General features: G+C 39.4%; 1 protein-coding gene across 9 annotated transcripts in view; it reads left to right on the top strand.

The window, feature by feature from the left end:
- The window catches only part of SIPA1L1 (signal induced proliferation associated 1 like 1), a 412,564-nt gene that overhangs the window by 144,330 nt on the left and 247,121 nt on the right, over positions 1-21,113 (top strand). For 3 of the 9 annotated variants that reach the window (XM_030930495.1, XM_030930503.1, XM_030930494.1), the window contains exon 3: positions 9,341-9,485. The exons of the other annotated variants lie outside the window; for them this stretch is intronic. The gene's annotated coding sequence lies outside the window, so the exon portion shown is untranslated. The remainder of the gene's footprint in view (positions 1-9,340; positions 9,486-21,113) is intronic. 9 annotated transcript variants of the gene reach the window in all.

Genomic DNA, 21,113 nt, shown 5'->3' with positions numbered 1-21,113 from the left:
AGAGAGGCTTTTTTAACTTGGTTGCTGTTGAGTGTTGGTGCTTCATAGAATGACTAAGAGAGACTGTGAATGAAAACAGTACACATTACTTTCAGCTTTCATATATAAGTATAATAAAATATAGACAGAATTACCTTTATTTAATTAAATGTACATATAAAAATAAAATTGCTTTTATCTGTATAATAATTATAATATATAATTAGTATATAACTATAAGTCTAGAAATAAAATCACTTTTCATCTTCATAATCATTATTCATCACTTATAATTGTTACTACTCTATGTAATAACCAAGATAGTGGAACAAAGTAGAATTTTCCTGAGTTTGGAAATAGTCTCAGAAGGGTTTGTTCCCCCACCCCTATTTGCACAGCCAGTACTGGCAGAATTAGAGCCCAGATTTTCTGATCCAAATTTATTGGTCTTTTCATTTCTAGTACTGCTCTTTGGTTTTTTCTTCTGTAAAGTTAGGTGCGAAAAGGAGGAGTAGTGGGGATCTGCCTTAAAAATCCTATATGTGGAACTACTCATGGATAGAAAATAAAAGGTTAAACTGGATGAGATACAAGTCTGTCTTTGAAACAGGAAGATCATTCTGAGCTTTCTCTTTGAAATAATGGTACTTTAAAAATGCTGAGGAAGGATTTGGGTGATGCCGTCAAAGTGATGGGAGAAAAATAGCTTGAGAACAGAAATGTTCTCAGAAGGAGTCTGGATCTGTGTTTTCCAAATAAATGCATTTGCTGAAGGACAGGAAGAAAATATTAGAGCTGTCATTAAGCTGTTCTAAGAAATAAGCTAAAATTTACTAATATTTAGTATTTGATTGAAACTGGGAACCTTGCTCATGTCATCTGTCAGATGACAATTGTCCTATTTTGAATGCAACTGTCCCGGGATTATGTGGAACTTCCACAGTGTAAAGGGTCCTACATTTCCTTGTTTGCTTTTAGCCTGTTGTGACATGCTGCATTTATTCAACAGACTTACAGATTATGTTAACCAGTTTTAATTAAAACAACAGCTACAAAATTGACACTTGGCTCATAAAGATTCCTACAGAGAATTACGGGTTGAAGGTAATGTAGATAATGCAAATCCAAATGAGCCATAAACAGTTGGCAGAGCTGATACTTCTTTCAGTACAAGCTGTGATCGACTTTGAAGTTAGCTGGAAAGTGAATTTTGTCTAAGAAAATTTAGTTATTTTTCATGGAATTGTCAGGCCCTTACAAAAATCCTCCAAACTGAAGGTGATTCTGCTGTTGGCCAACTGGGAGTGTGCTGAGTGCTTCAGTGGACCAGTGGATAATGCCCACTGGGAGATATCGTCCTTTGCATGTAATTGACTTTCTTTTTTAATTCGTTCTGTTCTGCAGCTGTTTGAGTATCTCTTAGGTCCAGACACCATGCCAGGGTGATAAAGAAGACAAAGCCTATAAGGAGCTCACAACACAAAAAGGTCTCAATCTTGTGCCAAAATCATAGAATGAGAATTATTTAGTTGTGAGGGATTTATGGAGTAATCTCAGTTCAACCCTGTCATTGTTTAGGTGAGGACATCTCTGCTCTGCACCACTCTACTGATCAGTCCCTCCTATCAGTACGTAGGATCCATCAGAATCCCTTCCCTGATTGGTATCTTCAGGCTTCACATAATAGCTTCCAGTTTTTCCTCTCTTCATTTGGCTATTTATAGTTGATTCTTAATTCTGATTTTCTAACTTGCATTTTTGCCAGTAGGCATTGCTAATATATTCCAGCCTGAAAAAAATCCCTTAAATTACAGGCTGTAACTCATGTAAAATGAATGAGTTTTCTTAAGAAAATTTTGTGTGTGTAGGTGTGTGTGCATGTATGAAATTCTGACTGTCAATTTTCTTTTGAATGTAGAATGTCTTTACTGGCCACTCAGACTAATAGAAATAATAGCATCTTAGGCAACAGAAAGGAAAGCACTGCTGTGAAGGTGTCACTTGACATCCCTGTTCATTGTTGACATGTAATAAAAAACAGTGTTCCTTGTGCATGTGAGCCAAGGTTTGGTCATGTGCAACCAGGTGATTATTTTTAAGTACATGTCTGACAGAGCACCAAGAAGTACCACTCTTTAAAGAATGCTGTAGCATATACTTTAGGCTTGAAATATTATAATCAAAGCAGGCTTGTTAAATGCTCATCTGTTCCTGCATACTGTTCTCCAGCAAGCTAAACGGATCAAGAAGCAGTCTCTCCCATTTAGAAATAACCAGACTCTCCTTATGTTTGTAACTGTATTTTTTTTTTTATTAATTGGTTAGAACAATGTTGTTGGAAAGTTTAGTGTATCTTTTCCTCTCCTTTTTGTGGTGATGGCGGTGGGGGATTAGGTAATACCTTCAAACAGTAGGATTTTTCCTTGTATTTGAAAACCAATACAAGTCACTGTCATAATTTTTGGCAAATTATGTCAGGAGTAGAGGAAAGGGAATTCTTCACCTATCTTGATGTTTCAGTATTGGGAACATTTGAAAAATAGAGAAAATTAGAAAGAAAAAAAATTATCCATAGCTTCTTTAAAACAAAAATTCTGCTTTCAAAATGTCTTCCAAAGTAACGTATTTGTGGTTATTTTATGAATTGAATGGCCAGAGCTATGTACATAGGACACAGCTGAAAAGGGGAAGGTGCAGTCAGTGAAAGTGGAGTGAGGGTAACATCTGTGTTGCTCTTTTAATGGTTATTATTGTGTTTCTTTGAAAAAGGCAAAAATGAATCCAAAAAAATGCTTTGAAGCAATGGAAGACTAATAGTATTTGGACAGAGAGTGCAGAGTTAGGAAATTATTTTATCATAGCATTTTGAACTTAGACTGGATCATTTTTGTTTAACAGTGCAATTGAGAGCTGTTCCTCCCTTTCACTTACTCTATTGAGGAAAGCATCATTCCTAGCAGGAGGTTTACGGTGAGGTAGGTCAATTTTGGGCACGTTGTAGAGGCACCACAGTTGTGGTGGTCTGGATGACACAGTGCAGATGCTCCTGATGAAACTGGTTTCCGTGACCCTTTCCTTTTGTGTACACACTCTTCAAGTTTTAAAACAAACTGTATGTGTATTGGGTGCTTTCCTGTTGAGGAAATGGAGGAGGTGTGTGTAACCCGGCGGGGATAGAGATGGGCCTGGATTGTAGTGGACAAATTTTGGATGACTCTAAGTTCATGCATCTGTTTCCTGGATGTTTCACCTGCTTTGTAACATCAACATCTCAAAAGCCAGAAGCCAAATGGCAGGAACTGTTGGGCTCTGTTGAACATTAGTATTCTAGCTGTTAAACAGTCATATTTTTGTGGCTGAACAGTTAACTTTGGAGAGAAATGGTTTTGTGGTATCTTTAGAAATATTTTATAAGTAGACTGGTTTAAATAACACTTAATACTACATTGTTCCTTTATCTCTAAAGCTCGTTTCTGTGGCAGTTTTCAGTACCATATTTATGTGAGTTAGTAATAAAATATGTTTTTGTAAATTTGAGATATTTTTGTTTTTTTTTTTTAAATTTTTGTGCCTCTGAATAACACATCTGTCAATTTGTTGGTTTTTCAAGAAATTAACATGAAGTAAAATTGCCTTTTTTCTTGGGTGTACAGTTCTATGAGTTTTTATTTTTGAGATGGAGTTTCGTTCTGTTACCCAGGCTGGAGTGCAGTGGTGCAGTCTCTGCTCATTGCAACCTCTGTCTCCCAGGCTCAAGCAATTAATTATCCTGCCTCAGCCTCCCAGGTAGCTGGCATTACAGGCACCTGCCACTACGCCTGGTTAATTTTTTTTTTTTTTTTTTGAGGCGGAGTCTCGCTGTGTCGCCCGGGCTGGAGTGCAGTGGCCAGATCTCAGCTCACTGCAAGCTCCGCTTCCCGGATTTATGCCATTCTCCTGCCTCAGCCTCCCGAGTAGCTGGGACTACAGGCGCCCGCCACCTCGCCTGGCTAGTTTTTGTATTTTTAGTAGAGACGAGGTTTCACCGTGTTAGCCAGGATGGTCTTGATCTCCTGACCTCGTGATCCGCCCGTCTTGGCCTCCCAAAGTGCTGGGATTACAGGCTTGAGCCACCGCGCCCGGCCCAATTTTTGTATTTTTATTGGAGTACAGGGTTTCACCATGTTGGCCAGGCTGGTCTTGAATTCCTGACCTCAAATGATCTGCCCACCTTGGCCTCCCTAAGTGCTAGGATTACAGGCATGAGCCAATGTGCCCGGCTGAGTTCTATGAGTTTTAACATGTATAGATTTGTGTAACTACCCCACAATTATTCTACCCTGCTCAAAAAGTTTCTTTGTGGGCCAGGCAGAGTGGCTCACACCTATAAACCCAGCACTTTGGGAGGCCGAGGCAGGTGGATCATTTGAGGTCAGGAGTTTGAGACCAGACTGGCCAACGTGGTGAAACCCCATCTTGTCAAAAAAATACAAAAATTATCCAGGTGTGGTGGCATGCGCCTGTAATCTCAGCTACTCTGGAGGCTGAGGCAGGAGACTTGCTTGAACCTGGGAGGTGGAGGTTGCACTGAACTACTGCACTCTAGCCTGGGTGACAGAGCAAGACTCTTTAAAACAACAACAAAAAAGTTCCTTTGTGTTACACTGTCTCCCCACCTCTACCTCCTAACACTGATCTCTTCCCCATCTTCATAGTTTTCTCTCTTTAGAAAAAAAGAGACGGGTCTCACTGTGTTGCCCAGGCTGGTCTCCGATAGTGTTCTCTCTGGGATGGTGTCATTTATGTGGAAGTATAGAATAGACCATCTCTAATTAATTAATTAATTAATTAATTAATTATTTTAACAGATGTGGTCTTGCCGTGTTGCCCAGGCTGTCTCAAACTCCTGGGCTCAAGTGATCCACCCACCTTGGCCTCCCAAAGTGCTAGGACCTAGATCATCTTTTGAAGCTGACTTCTTTCCCTGAATATAATGCCTTGGAGGTTCATACAATTTGTTGTGGATAGTGTAGATACTTGGTTCCTTTTAATAGCTGAGTGGAATCCCTTTGTATGGAGGTACTGCAATTTATTTATCCAGTGTCCCATTGAAGGACATTTGGTTTGTTCTACTTTGGAGGTATTAAAAAAAAAAGCTACTGTGAACATTTGTGTTTTAGTCTTTGTATGAACATAGACTTTCCTTTCCCTTGAGTAAATTCCCAGGAGTGGGACTGCTGGATTACATGGTAAGGGTATGTTTAACTTTCTGAAGAACTTTGAAATTATTTTCCAGAGTATTTGTGTCATTTTACATTTACACCAGCAATGTATAAAAGTTTCAGATGCATGACATCCTTGATAGCACTTCCTGTTATCAAGGTATTATCAGTATTTTTTATTTTACCCATTTGGATGGTTGTGTAGTGGTACCTCATTATATTATTAACCTGCATTTCTCTAGTGGCTAACGAGGTTGAACATATTTTCATATGCTTATTTGCCATTTGTATATCTTTTTTGATGAAGCATCTGTTCAAGTTTTTAAATAACCACTTTTTAAATGGGATTATTTCTTGGTTGAGTTTTCATTTTATTTTGTTTTTATGTATTCTGGATGCAAATTATTTGTTGCATATGTGATTTGCAAATATTTTTCCAAGTCTATACCTTATTTTTTCATTTGCTTAATAGTGTCTTTCTCTGAACAAGAATTTTTAATTTTGAAGAAGTACAGTTTATCATTTTTTTAAAGTACAGTGTGGGTGATTTTCAAGAACTCTTTAAAGGTTATGAAGATTTTATGTTTTCTCATAGAAGTTTTATAGTTTTACATTTAGATATATATGATTTATTTTGAATTAATATTTGTGTAAGATCTGTTTTAGGTCAGGTTGCCTTTTATGGATATGGATGTCTAATTATTCCAGCACCTTTGTTGAAAAGACAGTCTTTCTCCATTGAATTGCCATTGCACCTTTACCAAGAATCAATTGGTTATATTTGTGTGAATCGATTCCTCCATGACTTCCTCCTTCCCTGGGGTTCCCCTTTTTACTTTTGCAGCCAGAGAGATGAGACATTAGAATAGGGCAGTGTACTTCTTGTGACTGCTTGCATTTCGGGCCAAGAGGCAGGAAGACAGAGGAAAAAAGCAGCAGATGTTTGCTCCTGCATCTTGGGATCATAGGTCCTCAGATCAGAGAGGAAGGTTCCTTTCCCTCAGAGTTTACGTGACTGTTATCCCTGCTGCCCACCACCACCTTGGAATTGCCTTGGATTGGGAAGCAAGAAAATGAAAAAAAAAGAAAAGAAAGAAAAATGGAGTGTTGCTCCCATTCTCTCCAGGTTTAGGAATCCCCTTTTCTGCTCCTCTGGCTAAAACTCAGTTTGTTGCCTCTGTCCACATCCTAGTATTTCATGTCCAGCTGCCTTGAGTCCAGGCTGGTGATATCTTAGGAAAAGAATGGGAAGCTCATTGCCAGTTTGGTAGTACCTTGAGGATTCATTCTTCTTCCCTAATCAGCCTGCTATCGTTTACTTTTCAGACCCCTCAAATAGCTGCTTATAATCTTTCCAGGTATTACAACTGCATTCAGTGGAGAAATGAGATGGAGTATCCTTACTTCATCCTACCCAGGACCAGTACCCCTCTTTTTCTATGTATGTATGTATTCGTTCGTTCATCATTCATTCATTCATTCATTCATTCATTCATTCATTCATTTCTAGAGACAGGGTCTTGCTCTGTCACCCAGGCTGGAGTGTAGTGGCACAATTATAGCTAACTGGAGCCTCGACCTTCTGGGTTCAAGAGATCCTCTCGCCTCAGCCTCCTCAGTAGCTGGGACTACAGGCATGTGCCACGATGCAGGGCCAATTTTTTTTTTATTTTAAATAGAGACAAGGTCTCACTATATTGCCCTGGCTGCTCTTGAACTCTTGAGCTCATGCATTCCTCCTGCCTGGGCCTCCCAAAGTTAGGAGATTATAGACATGAACCAACACACCTGTCTAAACCCCTGTTTTGCTTTGTTTTGTTTTAAGACAGGTCTGCCTCTGTCACCCAGGCTGGAGTGCAGTGTTGTGACCATGGCTTACTGCAGCCTTGACCTCCCAGACTAAAGGTATCTTCTTGTCTCAGCCTCCCAATAGCTGGGACCACAGGCAGATGCTACCATGCTGGACTAATTTTTTTTAAATTTATTTTTATTTTTAGTGGAGACAAGTCCTCACTATGTTGTCCAGGATGATCTTGAACTCCTGGGCTCAAGGGATCCTCCAGCCTCAGCTTCCCAAAATGCTGGGATTACAGGCATGAGCCATTACATGCAGTCCTCCTCTTTTTAAATACAAAGTTTAGACTAGTGGTTTTCATTTTATTTGTTTGTTTATTTATTTATGTATTTATTTTTGAGATGGAGTCTTGCTCTGTTGCCCAGGCTAGAGTGCAGTTGTGTGATCTTGGCTCACTGCAATGTCCACCTCCCAGGTTGAAGCGATTCTCCTGCCTCAGCCTCCCAAGTAGCTGGGATTACAGGCGTTTGCCACCATGCCCAGCTAATTGTTTTGTATTTTTAATAGAGATGGGTTTTTGCCATGTTGGCCAGGCCGGTCTTGAACTCCTGAGTCACCTCAGGTGATCTGCCTACCTTGGCCTCCCAAAGTGTTGGGATTATAGGCGTGAGCAACCGTGCCTGGCCAGACTAGTGTTTTTCACAAATTACACACATCTTAAAATAATAGTCATTTTGTTTCTCTTAGACTTAAAAAAAAAAAAAAAAAAAAAAGTCGGCTGTATACGGTGGCTCACGCCTATAATCCCAGCATTTTGGGAGTTCTAGTCGGGTGGATCACCTGAGGTCGGAAGTTCGAAACCAGCCTGGCCAACATGGTGAGACCCCGTCTCTACTAAAAATACAGAAATTTGCTGGGCTTGATGGCGCCCTGTAATCCCAGCTACTCGGGATGCTGAGGCAGCAGAATCACTTGAACCTGGGAGGCGGAAGTTGTAGTGAGCTGAGATTGCACCGCTGCATTCCAGTCTGGGTGACAGAGGAAGACTCCGTTTCAAAAAAATAAATAAATAAATAAAAACAAACAAAAAAAACAAAGGTCATATTATCTTGGCTGAATTAACATATATTGTGTAAAATATAAGAACAAAGTAACCTTTCAGTTCTGTGGAAAGTCTATGCTAGGATCACAGTGGACTCTTCTTGCTTTTCCTCTCTACTAAAAAAATTAACAATTTGAAGTGAGCATTTTAATACCATATGTAAATTTACATTTAGTGCTATTTGTTTTTAGGTGCAGAAATGCACCCAGGACACCTGTAGTCATTCACTATCCTGTTTACGTTGTGGTTCTCATCTTTTGTTACATTAAAAAATGTCTGATTTTAAGTCTTTTATATCCAATTATTGAGTTGCCTCTGAGATGTGAGTTGATATGTTTTCATTCTGAACCCCTTGCATAAGTTAAGGCAAATTAGAGAACGTAGGGAAGTCCAGGCTGGGAGTAGTGACTCATGCCTGTAACCCTAGCACTTTGGGAACCTGAGGTGGGTAGATGGTTTGAGCTCATGAGTTCAAGACCAGCCTGGGCAACATGGCAAAACCCTACCTCTACAAAAAATATAAAAATCAGCCGGACATAGTAGTGCATGTCTGTGATCCCAGCTACTTGGGAGGCTGAGGTGGGAGGATGGCTTCAGCCTGGGAGGCAAAGGTTGCAGTGAGCTGAGATGGCTTCATTGCATACCAGTTGCACTCTAGCCTGGGTGGTAGCCAGACCTTGTGTTAACAACAACAACAACAACAAAAAGCCATAGAGATGTCCAAAAAAAAAAAGAGAGGCTAATGATTAACATATTCATTCTCTACTGACTTTTTAAAAACATGGACTAAATATAATTATCCAGACAGCTGGTGAAAAACAAATATAGTTCAGTGGATTCATAGCGAAAACAACTACATGGTCTAAAAATTAGCTAATTTATTTTAAGTAATTATTTATCAGTAGAAAACCATTAAAAATTTGTGGGGGGGGGGAATTAACTGTAGGTGATCATAAATCTCTTGAAGTCTACCTCAGGAGGCCATGTTAATGGAGTCACAGCAGGATATAGGAGTAGACAATTAAGAAGGCGAAGTTGAAGGTAATTAAGAATAACTCATGTGGCATTTTAATTATAGAAAACGATAATAAAATATAAAGATGGAAGATAGTTGGATAATCCTGTGACATCCCTTTATAGATATGTTATAATGGTAACTGATTGGTATTTTTATGCTTTTAGTATTTATTTGCCATCAAATGGTAAGTAGCACAGGGCTGAACGCTGCCCTCCTAAGTGTTTGCCTTGTTTTTGTTACTTAAGACTAATGAGACCATTGGGACCCTTTATGGAGCTCTGTGCCAGGCCCTGTGCTGAGCAGCTCACATGGCTTATGCCATGTCATCCTCAGGAGAACCCTGAGAAGCTGGTCCTGATGGGCGGGAGAGGAAACAGGCACAGAGAGTAGGTAAGTACTAAGGATTCGAATCTACAGGGTCTGGCTTTACAGCCTTTGCTCCTCTGCTTTTAGCTATAAGATCCTCTAGTTAAATGGGGTGAAAGACTGAGAGGGAAGGGATTGGGAAGACCAAATGAAATAGTGAAGGATATTTTGACCAGAGGTGTAGAAGCTTCAAAATCAAGTGCTGGGTTTAGCAGTTACCCAGTTTCGACCAAGGAAAGAATGGGAACAGTCTCAGTTCAAGGATTCATTATGCTACCAGAACATTTCTTCTGCCAATTTTCCCAAGTCAATGTGGTGTAAGTAGCCACTTTTTGTTGCCACTCTTTCCCTGAGTACATCTCTGTCAGTAAAAGTGTGTGGAAATGCACCTCATTAAACCTGTGCCAGGGGACCAAATCTAAAGAAAGACTTAGACAGGATTAGGTTCAAGGAGAGAAGAATTTAGTACTTTTTTCATAGGGATGAATTAAGGCTCTGATGTATTTAACCTCTTAAGCTTTCTGAATGATCTTATGGAGATGAGTCCTTGTTTGGGTTCAAAGAATTGACCCCTCTCCATCTTGTCTCCCTCTCACCCAAATTGAAGTGCTTTTAACCAGTTGGTAGATTTTATACTTCTGGAAGAGAATAGGACCTGTAAGGAATTGAGGAATGGTGTTAACATCCTGTCCAGATGGATATTTGTGCCTGGATGTTCATGTTTATACACATTTTTGTGTGTATGTGAATGCACAGGCAGCAGCCAACTCATAGTCAGACAACTTGTGTGGTATTCTTCCTTTTTACGAACAATTTTGGCTGACAGCTAAGTGCAGAGATGATCCTTTATGATATCCAGAGATTTGTTTTACTCTCTCTTTTTGATAAGTGACTTCATACTTGCAGGCCAGACATTCAAGTCTTTGGGGGGAGAAAAATCTTAAAGGTGGTCAGAATTTGAGGGCTATTAGAATTTTATTCTTTACCTAAATATAAATATTTGTTTTAGATGGTAGTTTACCCACACCATGCAGAAAACTTATAGATGTTTGGGGTACAGTTTTTCTTTTGGTAATAACAGATGATTATAATTAGAGGCATTTGAGCGTGAAACTGGTAGTGGGAAACATACTCTATGGTATTTTAGGGTGAAGTTGCACATTGCTCTTCGTGCACACATTGCTCTTCGTGTGCACATTGCTCTTCATGAAAATGTCTCCTAATTAATCTTTTATGTACAGTGTTGCTTACAACATTGTATCATGCATCATGAGACTTCAAAACCAGACCACTTGATTCTATTCTTCTGGAGCCATTGATAATTGTTGGGAGATTACATTTGTATAAAACTTCTGCAGAAATCAAGGGAGGCCTAGCTTTATTGTAATTTTAACAGTTTGGGCAAATTTAAAATGTGAGTTACGTTTCTGTAGCCTTATTCTTACCTAGACTACTGGTTTACCATCCCATCCCACTCCTGCACCCATTTCATTTTCTGCATTGCCACCAGAGTTTCTGTACAGAAAGCATGTCTAACCATGTCACTCTCCTGCTTAAAACATTTCCGAGGCTCCTCACAGCTCACTGGAGAAAGTTCAGGAGTCTTCATGTGGCCTTCAAGCGCTGTGATGGGAACCTTGCTCAACCATATTATCTATCACCTCCTGTTTGGAACTAGGCCCTTCTGATACACTGTGCTCTCTGTTACCTGTAAGATTTTACTCCTTCCCTCTGACATCGCTAGGCTGGGCTGCATGCCCCACCTGTGCACTCTGTAGCACCCTGTGTTCGCCTCTTTGGTTGCTCATGTCTGTACTCTGTTTGTCTGTTCATATGAGGAAGCTGTGGATTCCTCAAAAGCAGGGGGCTGTGTCGTTATTTGTGTTCCTCTAGCCTGGTGCAGAAATGGACACATACAATAGACACTAGCCTCCGTATGTCTTAATGCAGCCTTGAATGAATGGTGGAGTTGCCCTTTGAGCTCGTGAGTTCCCATCACTACAGGTGTTTCAGGCAGCAGCTGAGAGGACACTGTTGCTTAGAAGTCACTCTGCCTCTCTTTTTGTTATTTTGTTTGATGCTTTTAGTTGGACAGCTTTTTTTTTTTTTTTAACTTTTTCATCCTTTTTTTTCCTTTCTTAACTTTCTCATCTTTTATCTTTGATAAATAAATAGCTACTTAAATATTTAAAACCCTTTTGGTAATTAGCATCATATTAACAATTATAAAATGCCCATTATGTGTCAAACATTTTGCTAGGTTCTTTATATGTATTAACACTAATGTTTCCAACAATGTTGGAAGGGGAATGATTTCATAGTGTATCAGAAGGGCCAAGCATTATTTTCATTTTGTGATTTTTTAGTAACTGGGACCCGAGAGAGGGAAATTAATCTGCAAGGTTTTACCTGCAGTTGGTGATTATTAGAATCAGGTTTGAAGTCTAGGTTTGAATCTGGACATGATACTCATTTTGCTATCCCAGAAAACTGATGTTTGTGTAACAACTTACCATATAGTAGGAATTCAACAGTTGTCAGGTAGCAGAGACTTGACAGTAGGCTTATTGTTAGTTTGGCAACCAATATTTGAAATAGAGAGGAATAATCATTTTTTTAAAAAAGTGAACAGACTGAAAATGGAAATGGAATATCTTTGCTTAATGCCTCCATTTGGATTTTGTTTCTAGCTTTAAACAAAACCTATACTTAAGAGTTAAGTTAGAGTAGAGAACATGATCCTGACTCTTCTGCAGTCAGTAGACTTCTGACTTTGTACAAAGACAGGAGTTCCCCTTCCCTTGCTTCATCCCAGCCCTGTGGAATTACTCTGTTTAGATGAGTGTAATTCATTGCCCATAATCCTTTAGCTATTTTGGAGGGTGGGGGTAGAGAAAGAGGTACAATAACGTTTCCACAAAAACCAAATAAAGTAATGTGTCTCACTTATCAGGTGAGTTGCCATAAAGCAGTTCTACCTTTTAGAAATAAAATGACAGAATATCAGTAGAAGAAGAATACTATTACAGTTAAGTCCATGAAATCCTGTGATGATGGGCAGTGGCAACCAGATATTCATTTAGAGAAGGGGTCCCCAACCCCTGAACCACGGACTGGTACCTGTCTGTGGCCTGTTAGGAACTGGGCTGCACAGCAGGAGGTGAGCAGTGAGCAGGCGAGTGAAGCTTCATCTGTATTTACAGCTTCTCCCATTGCCCATTACCACCTGAGCTCCGCCTCTTGTCAGATCAGTGGTGGCATTAGATTCTTATAGGAGTGCAAACTCTATTGCGAACTGTGCATGTGAGGGATCTAGGTTGTGTGCTCCTTAGGAGAATCCAATGCCTGATGATCTGTCACTGTCTCCCATCACCCCTAGATGGGACATTCTAGTTGCAGGAAAACCTGCTTAGGGTTCCCACTGACTCTACATTATGGTGAGTTGTATAATGATTTTATTATGTATTATAATGTAATAATAATAAAAATAAAGTGCATGATAAATGTAATGCACTTGAATCATCCTGAAACCGTTCCCTACTGCCCCCAGAGTGTGGAAAAATTGTCCTCCACGAAACCAGTCTCTGGTGCCAAAAAGATTGGGGACCACTGGTTTAGGGCGTAGACCCCCAAACTGATTCTTATCTGACAGTTCAGCTGGCTTGTAAAACACAAGGAAGCTTTTGTAAATTGCTTGCATTTGTTGTTGTTGATGTTTAACTTCATTTTCCCCCCACATTGCCCATACACCCTCTCTCCAGAGATCTTTCTGTTGGCCCTACTCACTCTCCTTAATTCAGCACCCAGAGTAGATCAGATGTTTCAAGAACTGGATGTCTTTCCTGCCCAAAGAAAACATTGGAAAACATTTATTTTGATTTAAAAAGATGTTTCATAATCATATGGATGTGCGATTTAGACAGAAAAAGATAGTGAATCATGAAATATTTTTAATACCCTAAATGTATTTGCAACAGTTTTTTTGCCAAATCTTACCATGTGTACTTTAAATATTCTCCAGCATCTGCAATGAAATTTCTGTTTGACTAGTAGGAACAGGTATCTGACTATACAGGGTTTGATTTTCTGTTGGGAAACCACTTCGGGTGGTGGTTCTGTCAAGTCATCAGGAAGGGACCCAGGATCCTGGCTTTCAGCCTTTTTAGTGTAAAGCCTTTGTCCCCAAATCCACAGGAGCTGCAGCCTAGTTGTCTGCAAGAAGAGGGGAAAGGAAAACAGGCAAATGAGACTTTCTGGAATCTCTACCCATTGACTTCTAGTTGAAACTCCTTGGCCACTGCTGTCTTCAAGGGAGGCTCAAGTGTGGTGTTTAAATGGGCACTTTGCCAGCCCAAATAAAATCAGGGGAGGGGAGTGGAAATTGAGTTTGAAAAAGTTGACTTTCTGCCATCAAATACAACTTGTATTTTTTAAGTCGTGAATCTGCCTAACCATCTTGCCAAAATTAAGAGCGAAGGGTGTTATTTAAGAGTATTTTAAAGAAATATTTCAGCTTTGGACAAATTATTTCCCAGGTCATTTCTATGCTTTCGTAAAATTCTTAATGCGCTGTTATTACTCTCCAATAAGTAATCTTTTAAATCTATAAATATTATTTGGGGTTTAAAAATAGAACAAGATTGATATTACATGCTACAAATTAATAAATTTGTGCATATTAAGAACTGCTTTGGGTAGCTACACTCTCATCCAGTACCAAATTCTGCCATGAGCTTCTGATGGCATAGTGGTCTTTCTTCCCTCTGGATTTTTCTGCCTGGTAAGTTCTCTACATGAAAAGTTCTGCTTACTCCCCTTCAACCTGGAAACTTCTGTTGATCCTTCAGGTTTCACGTCTTCTGCTCAACCTTCTTTTCACGTACATGCTATTTTCCCTCCCCTCCTCATCACCTTCTGACTGGTTTAGTGGCTTAGGTGTTCCTACTGAATGTTCCCTGGTCTCTGCCTACCGCATCACAGAGAGGAAGTTCAGCAGTGGTGATATGGAGAAAATGAAATAGTTCCTGTAACTACTCCAAACAGTGCCTGACTTCTCACAGGAAGCGTGCATTCTGTATATCCATAATTTTTTCACATTGCATTGCAGTAACTTCTCTGCTTTTCTCAGTGATAAATTCTTGGAGGGCAGTTGCTATGGTGTGTTAGAGCTATTCCTGGCATCCATGCATGGTGTGTAGGGCATGGTAGGTACCCTAATATTAAATATGTAATGAATGAGTGTGCATGGGTGAGCAGGAAGAGGAGAAAGGAAGACTACCCAGAGCTCTCCAGTGTCTACTTTCACTCTGCTCGGCCACTGGGGACATGAGGAGGTTAGATCTGTGGATCCCAGAGGTAAAGAATGAGGTGAGGAACAGCAGTTTTCCACCATGCTTTGTTATACTGAATGAGCTGGACTTCATGCGGATACCAGGGCATAATTGAGAACTGTAACTATCTGTCATTGGAAGACTCAGTGTAGGAGATCTGTATTCATTTGCTCAAGTTGTTCATTTAACACTTGAATATCTGCTATGTGCTGGGTTCTAGAGCTGCAAAAGAGAACAAGAGTAGTCTTTACCTTTAAGATTTTCTGGGGAAGTTGGGGGGAGGGGGGAGACAGATGCATACACATACACCCCATCCTCAGTGTGTTAGGGCCATAACAAAATCAAGGCTTTTGATGCAGATGCTATGCTTTCACTTCTCATGGTCGACACTTTTTGAATCTTAAAGTCTGATGGTTCAGATATCTAGAAGAGGAGACGTCTGGCTTTGCTCTGCCCTCTGACACACTGTTTGGTTTATCTTTAGGCGTGGTGGAGGGGGCCAGAACTGCAGGCTAATGAGAGAAGGCAGACCTTGTTAGTGACATATACAAATGGGTACATCTGCTATTTTCACTTTCATTACTGATTATTAATAGTTTATTAAATGGAGTTTACTGAATTACTGTTATTTTGGCTTAAATATATGTATAATTTATGTAGTTCTATATTTATAGATGTGTTTTCAGAGGTGTATTTGTTTTAGCATTTCACTCTGTCCTGGAAGTGATTTTTCAAATGTGGATATTAAAATTGATAGTACATAATTTCCCAAGTAGTACAGTAGACTAGTGCCAACCTTATACCACTGTTGTAGTACCCTTGAAAAATAATTTTTAAAAAGCTGTAAAAGTTCCCAGTGCTTTGAGGCTTCTTCAAAATTGAGAATGATGAAAATTTTCAAAATTATCAGTTGGTGCCATAATCATCTGTAAGAGATGTTATAATAGAAGATTCATGGTTTTCCTTTATTTTCCTGTTTCTGAACACAAAATTCAAAAGAAAACTTTCTTCATTGTCATTGAGACTCTTTTGGTCAGTGTGGGCTGTGAACTTGTACTTTGTGAAGAGAGGAGTACTGTGAAGAAGCTTGAAAATCCTGTAGGTTTTTGTTGGCATCTTCTTCTGGATGGTATTCATGTACTCTGCACGCCATTGAAAATATGCTCTGTTTTTCATAAAACATGCTCATTCTTTTATACTGAGCACTCGGAAATTGGTTTCCCCAGACCATTTTAGTGGAGAATGGCCTGCTTTTATCAGTTATGTGAAGAAGTGAATTCCAGGCTCCTCAGCTGCAGGATGGCTCCTTGTTCACAGCGGCTGCTCTTGCCTCTGTGGAAGACGCCTGCTGCTAAGAGAAGCTTTGTGTGTTGTGTATAAAATGAACTTTGTTTGCACCATTCCGCAAGCAAATTAAACTGCTTAGGAGTCCAGCCAGACATTCCTTCCCAGTTGATCATTTAAATGGAGGTCAAATTTAGAACCCAACTTATATTCGTTTAAAAATAGACATTGCCTTTAGAAAGCTGACCTTTGGTATATTTGGGGCCTAGGGATCTGATAGGCTGTCTCTCATGATGTACATCACTCTGTTTTAGACTCTGAAAGGCAGTATGCCTTTGAAGCTAGATGAAGTCAGTGTGCTTGTAACGTGGGACCCAGTCTGTGTACTTCTTCAGCGTGCTTCTTCAATCTGCTTCTTCAGTCCACGCTCATTACTTCCAGGAAATTCATGAGAAGATGAGAGATGATTCATTATAGAATTGAGTCTAGTTTCTCTACACTAATTTTATTGGATATTTTCCAGTTTGACTAGGAAAGGTTAGAGAACATGGAAAGAAAAGTTAACAGGTTAATTTTAAGGTAATAATACATTGTACTGATATATTCTTCATGTGATTTAGGTGAGTCAGGATTTTTTCCTCTGGAGAGTGTGTAAATCAGGGATGTGCACTTTTGGCTTCCCTGGGCCACACTGGAAGAATAAGAATTGTCTCAGGCCACACATAAAGTGCACTAACACTAATGACAGCTGATTAGCTTTAAAAAAAAAAAGAAGAAGAAAAAGAAAAACAGAAAAATCGCCAAAAAATCTCATAACGTTTTAAGAAGTGTATGAATTTGTGTTGGGCCACATTCAAAGCTGTCTTGGGCTGCATATGGCCCATGGGCTGTGGGTTGGACAGGCTTGTAAATGTTGTTAAACCTACAGACGAGAAAGGTAAGACTAGTGGCAGCTCTCATGGGGCTGGAAGTCAGTTTATCACATGTTGCAACTTAACATTATTCATTTATGCAAGCAAATAATCAGTTATCAAAACATGAAGGGATTCTTTCAAGCCTAATTTATCACACACAAGTCTAAGGTTTACATAGAGTGTGTTAAACAGATACGTTAATAGGGTAAGATTGGAGTAGAGAAGATTATTGCTGACTTTTTAATTATCAGAGAAGTGAACATATATTGAGCTTGCATAGATATAAATTATTGCCTAAAATTTCCACTAAAATTGAAACAAAGTGGTAATAAGTTATTTTGATTTCATTAAAAAAAAACCTTGAAGGACAATTTTTTTTCTTCATGATTTAACAATGTTACTTAGGCATTTATTTTGATGTAGGAAAACATGTATTTATTTCTGGACACCACTTTTCTTGTAGTCTTAATAATTATTATCTTAACCAACACCTTTGTATAATAGTTTCCTTGAGGCTGATACCTTTTAATGGTGTCAGTGCTTAACATTATGTCTTTTCAGCAACACAAAATTATATATTATTTTGTGACTAACTGTGTCTATAATGTTATTTTTTTACATCAAAATAAGTATTTTTAAAAAAGAAAATGTGGGTTTTTTAACTTGTATTTTATTTATAAGAGGATATATTGTCCATGTTATTATAATAATTGACGTGTTTCCAACAGAGGACCTCTGTGAATATTTTTGCATTGCCCACACAGGTAATGTGTGAACATCTCCAAGATTACTGTGCCATTAACTAGCTCCCACAAAGTGTCATACAGCGACATTATTTGAAACACTTGTGGAAACATTTTGAAGCATTTATCATTTTTTCTTTGTTGTACACCTATTTGAACAAAAGCAAAATAATTGCTTGCAATAGTTACTTTTCATAGTAACATAAATGCTGAATCTATAAAAAGTAGAATTTCTTTATAAAGATGACCTTAGGTATTAGCTGCCTAATATTGAACATACATCGTAGAGAACATTTTCAAAGGTAGCGGTTTAATAGGAATGAACATGCTTGTTCCTGATACTGGGAAGTTTGCTTATGTAACTTAGTAGCAATGATATTTATCATATCCTAATTTTTTATAATGCTCTGTATATCACTGAGTGTTTAAGTAGTTACCCTTTTTAATCCTCAGAGTCCTCCCTTCAAACAGGACATCGATATTTAAAAACAAAAATAAATTAAATCCACCTATTAATATATGTCTAACTTATTGGAAAGGAAATGTCAACTACTAATTGATTTTCAGTGGTCTCTTAATTTCAATTTTGTTTTTCCTTCATTATAGCAGAATACTCAAGCAAACTAAATGTGACTCTTGGAAACTCTGAGCTGTCTTTGGGCACAGTTCTCTGAAGTTTAAATTCCAGTTGTTCCTTTTGGTGATCATCATTCATTCTTCTTTTTCCCCTTGAGTCCCTTCTATGTGTCAGGCCTAGGCTCTGGGGATACTGTATTTCTCCAAACTGACACTGTACTTATCTTCATGGAACTTAATGGCTTAGTGGAAGAGACATGAAACAAATATGGACATATGAACCGTAATAAGTGCTCTAGAAGCAATATAAGCGAGAGTATTAGGGAGCAACCTGATTGTTGTTTTGAGACAGTCTCACTCTGTCGCCCAGACTGGAGTATAGTGGGGCGGGCAATCACGGCTCACTGCAGCCTTGACCTCCTGAGCTCAAGCAATCCTCCCACCTCAGCCCCTCAAGTAGCTGGGACAACAGGCATATGCCACCACACCTGGGTAATTTTTGTGTTTTTTGTAGAGATGGGGTTTCGCCATGTTGCCCAGTTACTTTTTTTGCCTAAAATTTCCACTAAAATGGAAACTCCTGGGCTCAAGTGCTCAGCCTGCCTTGGCTTCTCAAAGTGCTGAGATTACAGGCGTGAGCCACCGTTTCAGGCCTGATGTTTTATTTCAAACACACACGCACACACACACACACACACCCCACACACACACTTCTCCCCTCCATGAAGAGTTGGCATTTGTAGGCTATATTTTCAGTAAATTGTAAATGAAGAGAATTATGAGAATTTACCTGATAATCCTCCTTTATTATACTTCAGGTTGTGTGTGTGGGAAAAATGCTCTCCTGTTTCTGCTAATCCAAGTCTGTCAGCACCATCTCCCCTCTGTCACCTAATGATCTGACTGTATTTGAACCTGTGTAATGGCGAGGCACCATGGCAGCCAGCATTGGCCGAGATACCCGTCCCTGACAACAAAGTCTTTGTTTGGCTACATTGGGAAATATTGGCTACTACCAGGGCTGAGTGCAAAGAGGGTGGTATAGTAACTCATTTTTTCGTGCTAGCAGCCTGATGGCACAGTTACAGCAAGGATTTGGCAGCAAGGAGCAAGTGTGGATTGCTTGAAGTTTCAAGGGGAGATGAGGCAGGAGAGAATTTAGAACTGTGGTGTTGGTTTTATTAGTTTAGAAGTTTTAATCTTCAATATAGCCATGTTTTTTCCCAGCAGCATAAAGGGTCAACTTGATGCCCTATTAAAAAAGAGCCAGAAGTGGGGTTTACAGGTGACAATTTTAGCGTGTTCCTTTTCTTTAAGAAAAATCTTTGACTCTGAAAGAACTTGACAGAGCTATTTAGTAGTGTGGACATCTGTTGAGGCAGATAGCAGTTTTCTTGGATATAGATCATGTTAATATAAACTCTGGATATAAACAACCTCTGCTGTCTGGTTCAGACTTGAAGACTGTATGATAGGATCAGGCCTGTGCATTAGCTCTTTACTGGTCAAAACGTTCGTGAGTGAAAGCCACTCTTATTTTTCAGAGACAGGATCTCACTCTGTCTCCCAGGGCACAGTTGTGGTTCACTGCAGCCTCAATCTCCCAGGCTCAAGCGATCCATCTCAGCTTCCCAAGTAGCTGGGACCATGGGCATGTGCTACCCTGCCTGGCTAGATTTTTTTTTTTTTTTTAATGTAGGGATGGGGTCCACTCTATTGCCCAGGCTGGTATCAAACTCCTGGGCTCAAGCAATTCTGCCACCTTGGCCTCCCAGAGTGCTGGGATTACAGGCGTGAGCCACTGTACCCAACCAGTAAATGGCATTTTCATATATTTACCTTCTTTTTTGTTGTCCTGGAAGGCAGAATCTGGGATCTCTTTTACTTCTGTAACTGTTCTCCAAATTCCAACTCAATTTATGTCAAAAGAGTACGTCTGTGGTGGCTGCCCCTTTATCCCTCCCCTGAAACATAGGTATTTTTTGTTTTAGAGACAGGGTCTTGCTCTGTCACCCAGGCTGGAGTGCAGTGGCGTGACTGTAGCTCTGTAGCTTACTACAGCCTTGAACTCTTGGGCCCAAGCAATTTTCCTGCCTCAGCCTCCTGAGTAGCTAGCACTACAGGTGCCCAACCCTCCACGCCTCCAATTGTTTTATTTTTTGTAGTGACGGGATTTTGCCATGTTACCCAGGCTGGTCTTGAATCCTGGGCTCAAGCGGTTTTCCCCACTCACCCTCCCAAAGTGCTGGGATTACAGGTGTGAGCTCCCGTACCTGGTGAAAATAGTTATTGAAGAACTACTAGGGCAGGTGGGAGGTCTTGCTCTACTGCTATGTTTGTGAACAATACAAATTCAATTATTTTTGTGTATGTGACTTACAGGGACTGGCGAAACAATTAAATTGGTTGACCAGGGTGACTGAGGAGACTTTCATTATTTTTCTCCAAGGACATAATATTAAACAACAAAAAAAGTATTTTGACAAAGTATCATCACCAAAGTATCCCTCATCATAATATATAGCACAGGCTGGAAACTTGGATTATTGTTTCTTATCTAAAAGCAGTTAGTAGAACAAAGGTTATGCATGTTCTATTAGCAGTGAAGCTGATACTATAAAGTCTATATAATTTTATTCAAATGGTTAAGAAAATTAACATGTGTTTATATTTGGAACACGTGGTCAGATATTTTATGATGAATAAATTTTAATTCAGCAAATATTTGTGTTACTCCTTAAATGATAGATTCAGCATTTTGTTTGTTTTTTAATATTATAAAGGAACTGTATACTCCTGATCACT

This window comes from Rhinopithecus roxellana, chromosome 5 (genome assembly GCF_007565055.1).
Source record: "Rhinopithecus roxellana isolate Shanxi Qingling chromosome 5, ASM756505v1, whole genome shotgun sequence".
Lineage (NCBI taxonomy): Eukaryota > Metazoa > Chordata > Mammalia > Primates > Cercopithecidae > Rhinopithecus > Rhinopithecus roxellana.
Note: the sequence above shows the minus strand (reverse complement) of the source record. Positions and strands in the feature narration are given on the sequence as shown.